We start from the raw sequence: 5,184 nt of genomic DNA, 5'->3' as shown, positions 1-5,184 counted from the left end.
GAAATGTTTATGTGTGCTGTGACTCATATCAGTAGGTCTGTAACATATGTGTCAATAGGTCTATATAATATGTGTATTTCAGACATTTGTAACCAATCCCTGTTGATCAGTGCAGTGCAACAGACGATATTTCTGATAAATTGCATGAGCGTTAAAATTGTTCCCATTGCCGGCATTGGTGATTTCAACCGATGTGCATTTCGTACGACATTGCAGACATTGATCTTGTTTTCGTTGTAATAAAAGTGTTTTTTATTTTATTTTTTATTTTGCACATAAATTTGCAATGGCATTGTCAAATCCCACAATGCCCAGCAATATTTCAGCAGCCGTCATGTTTATTTATATTGGACATTGTAGTTCCTGTCAGTGTTGTATTAATACGCTAAGAATTGTGTCTCGTGATGCATGGTTATTAAAGTCCCATCAATGACACAGCTTTCAAAGAGGCTATATAGTGACAATGCCATGCAAATGTAAATATACTGGTTTTATACGCATCTGTTTTAACCGATGTTTATTGTGTCTATAGTGTCTGATCGGAGTCGTATACGTTTCTGGTCTGACGTGCTGACAAAAAACGTAAATAATATACTTTTTGTTATTAAATTAATATTTAGAAAATTTGATGAACACCTATATACAACACAAAACAATTGATTAAAAAAACAATTGATCTAAATTAATCAAATTAACGTAGGCGCACCCAGAGTATTTAATATATACGTCTCTTGCACATTGCACCCCTTTCTTTACAATGTGTAGATATACGATTGGAATTGACAAAAAAAATGCACCGGTACAATAATTAATACTCAAAATGAGCAGCAACCCGTGTTTTTTTCACTCCCAGTCGCAAAACTTGAAACGTTCTTATTCTGTATGCAATCCAAGGAATTCTAAGAATATTGCAGAGGGAGAACCTGTCCGTTCAAGTCTCACAAATATTAGTAATTTATCAATGAACCACCTGATCAGATATATGGCATGGTCCAGCATTAATTGGCTGTTTCTGACTTTCATCTGTCGAGTGATGCAGTTGTAATGATTGTGGTTTGCATATAATGTGACTCTGTGACAGCACTTACGCATTTCCTTTATTCACATTTTTCTTGAAATTGATCCTTATACCAGAGACGCAATATTTATATATACGTCTCTACGTTAATTTGACTCATTTTTTCCACGTTGTTTCACCTGAGGACATTGTTGTTATATTGAAAATAGGAAGAAACATAATCTACACTAATCTACATACTAACTTCAGGACCCCCCTTGTCCATATGCTGACATCACTTTGATGTCATACCTGTACACAGGTATATAGGTGTATCTTGGGCCTCCTGCTGTCGGCACAGGTGTTTAGTGTTATTTACCTATACACAAATATCTTACCCAAGTATGCTAAGGGTGTGGATCGAGATGATTTTCATAGTTTAACCAAGATGTTAAATTAAAACTTGTGTATGCTACATGTTTAGGGAGAAACAAAACAAAAACATCTCATATTTCAATGGTATTTTCGAGATAAATAAAAACTTTGAATTAGATTATAAACGTCCGTGATCTAGTTTAGCATCGCAAACACAGGTACTGTAGTGTATCGATCAAATGTTTGAAATGTCGACCTAACATAAGGAAGACACAATGTCGTGGATTTGTCATTAAACGGTGATACTAAGAATCTTGACATTAAAAAGCAGCAGACACCAACGTTAAAGATATTTTGTAAACATTTTCACTGATATATTTCCGTATTTTTGGACTGTAGAGGTACCACAGTAAATAACTTATTCAATATAAATATTCCGGCACAGAAACTGGTCACGACGTAGTGCTGTTCAATGACGATATGATTGGATAAGTTCTCACCGTAGAGCAGAAACATATAAAGTATATACGTCTCTGTGTAGAGGAAAGAAAATGATTGGAAACTGACTTTCCAGCTTAAATTAAGAAATATCTTTGATCGATAGCATTGAGACTATTTCTTTTTAATTTCCCTCACTCTCGTTCAATTGAAACAATTGCCAAGGAGACTAAACGTGAAGTACCGGTGAGGGGTAGTGCACCCCCGCTGAGCTAAGGCCAACCCTGCTAGCGATCATGGTCATCGTAACTAAAACGCCGGTCTGTTCTGGTTTACATATCCAGGTAAATTAGCAAAAGTATTTTGATATAAGATGACTTCACACGTTAGGATTTACCACGGAATTAGATGCTATCTAAGTCCGTGGATTTACATTGTGATTTTGCTGAAATTATCATAAAATAATTACAACTAGAAACATAAATCTATGATTTTAAGTAGAATAAAATGTGCTTAGAGATATAAAAGAAATTAAAAAAATATGAAAATGTAAATAGATAGTGTAAAGTTTGATTTGTTCTTTTGAAATTCGGAATGAATACTAAACTCATTCAACCTCTTGACACACGAAGTAGTTGCTAATCGTATATCTGAAAGAAGTTATATTTAGTTACCATACAAAAGGATGGTGTTATATACTGGACATGTTTGTGCCAATTATAAGATTCAAATGATATATTTTATTTCCTATTAAAATACCTATTTGTGGTAGATTTAAAAAATGAAATTCTGAAAAATAAAACTATTATATATGTTAGAAAAATATCTTAAAAGAAATGTTGCCGTCATTCGTCAGATACTGACCGCCCAACACCTCCCCAACACACTTTTTTTTTATTTACGGTACTAGTTATCTTAATCACATTTGAATTAAATTGATATGAAATGCATAAAGCACATTCAGATATAATTATAGCGTAACTTCACATTAATAAACACTAATCTAACCCCCTAATCCATTGAAGTCCTTTGTTATCTATGCCTCACAACCATACGTTTCCGACACATAATGAGAAGGGCATGAAATGTTACCTATCTTCATTCTTCATTTTTATATACCCGAATTTACACACACCCGTGCACGGCGGTCGTCTTTAAATTTTCCCTGTTTAATACTTCAATTAAATTGAAACGATACGTAAAATTCTATCAGAGACGTATACAAAGTAGTATATGCTATTTAATTAGTTACAATAATGTTTGTTTGGACTTATCCTGATATGTCGGAGTTATCATTATCCCCAAGTGTTGGTTGATATACATTTAATTTATACTTCCTAAATTCTCAGATTTCGTTGGAGAAATTTAATCTAGATACGTCGAAAAAGGACGTATCTGCGTCCACAGGAACCGGAACACTAAAACATTTAATTTATGAAACATCCTAAATTCTCAGATTAAGTTAATCTACGTGACGCCTTATCACAACAACAGCAAGAACATCTTATATTACTACACAACGGGATGGGTCCAAACAAACCAACTGTAGCAAATTCCCGGGTCCCTGTGCATGAAACCACAGGTATTAACCTTGTGGTCTTTACCTTCGAAATAACAATAACCGCAGGTAACAGGGGGGACAACATGTTTAAACAATAATAAAGGTAAAGCGAGGTTAAAGCAAAGACCAGATGATAGTTGGGATTAATTCACAATTGTTTAGGATAGCGAAATCAGTGTTGTTTGTACAATATACTATTCAAAATGACGGTATAGAGAAAGCAATAAAAAAATTGGTTCAAGGCTGTTTTAAGGAGGGAATTACATAAGTAATTCGGATTTCAGATTATGTTTTCATCACTCAGACAAATGAAAATGTTTTACTTGAGGTACAGCACGGAATTAGATTATCCAGGTCCGTGGGTACAGCAATGAATATGATTTCGCGTAACAGGGTGCATAGAATGCATACATGTGTGTTGTGATGTAAGATGTATAGATAAGATAACTATAACTTACGCTCCGGCTTCAATATCATTCCTATAAATACTGATTATAATTATCAAATAATACCACTAAAGAGAATATCATAAGAATTATACATGTTTGAGATATAGGTAGAGAAGAACGATTTTAAGAAAAAACAATAATTACACGGAATTCGCTTGCAGCATTTCAGTTGGATTTGTAAGATAATACAGGAATAATACTCTATACAGACACATCACTTCACTTGTTTTATAAATATGATGATATTCATATCCAATATTTTCCAAAGACAAGTTTCATATTTCACAAAAAAATGGCGGAAAATTCATCATTCCAAATTATTTGTTTGGTCTGACAGGGAAAATGTTGCCTATAAGTGCATCGGCATCTGCCGCTGTGCAAATAACACGGGTGCGCTGTATAGGTAAATACAGGTCAGAGTTAGGGTCAGAGACCGACACGCTTCCGCGAGTAAGAACATCTAAATTTAAGTTCGTTATTGGTCTACTATGAACGGCGTTTTAGGAGCGTGTTTAATTAAACTGTTTGTGTGCGTTTGCGTTGAATTTCCGTTGCGTTTGCGTTTGCGTTCCGTTTGCGTTGCGTTAGCGTTTAGACGGGCAAGAAAAACGGTCCAGGGTCTGTAGATCTTTTAGTGTTATTAATTATTCTAAATTTCCAGCGTATATTATATTCAATTTTTGCACAACAAAATCTAAGTATTCATCTAAATTAATTTCTATAACTTTTCAAAACTTTATGTTGGAATATGATTTTTCATAGAAATGTTTTACTTCTTTTAAAGCATCATCTTGTTTTGTTATTTATTTGCAATTTTCCATTTGCAATTTTGGATTAATTTGATGTTAGATTTATATTTTCTAAAGTGAAAAATATCGGTTGTTGGTTTTTCTCCATCATCTATCCATAAAGCTTTTGCTCGAATAACACTTCCCTTCACCCTATGCGTTCCAATATTTTTCTAAGTGTTTCTAACTCCTATTCAACACTTCCAAATGTATATCATTCAGATTGTCAAGCTTCTGCATTTCATCTATTAGGTTATTTTCTCCTAAGGTAATTTTGCTTTTTGATAAAGGATGAGTAAGAAACTGATTCGCCTCATATTTCCATTTACAAAACTTCAACAAATAATTGGTCATTTATTACTTATTGTTTATTTTTTTCAGGAATATTATTGATAAGTTCAGGATTGTAGTTGGGGATACAGTATTGCGCTTTTATAGTTGTTATAGTATTATTTAAATGGTTGAGATAATCCTGGTCACGCAACAAAGAGTTACAGTTCCCTGTTAAATTTTTCTTTTCTTTCAACCCCTTCACTTCAAAGTTGTTTTTTGTCAAATTTGCCGAAGTTACCCCCC

The sequence above is a fragment of the Mizuhopecten yessoensis genome, unplaced genomic scaffold, assembly GCF_002113885.1.
Source record: "Mizuhopecten yessoensis strain PY_sf001 unplaced genomic scaffold, ASM211388v2 scaffold10811, whole genome shotgun sequence".
NCBI classification, from domain to species: Eukaryota; Metazoa; Mollusca; class Bivalvia; order Pectinida; family Pectinidae; genus Mizuhopecten; species Mizuhopecten yessoensis.
The sequence above is the reverse complement of the archived record's forward strand: the minus strand, read 5'-3'. Positions refer to the sequence as shown.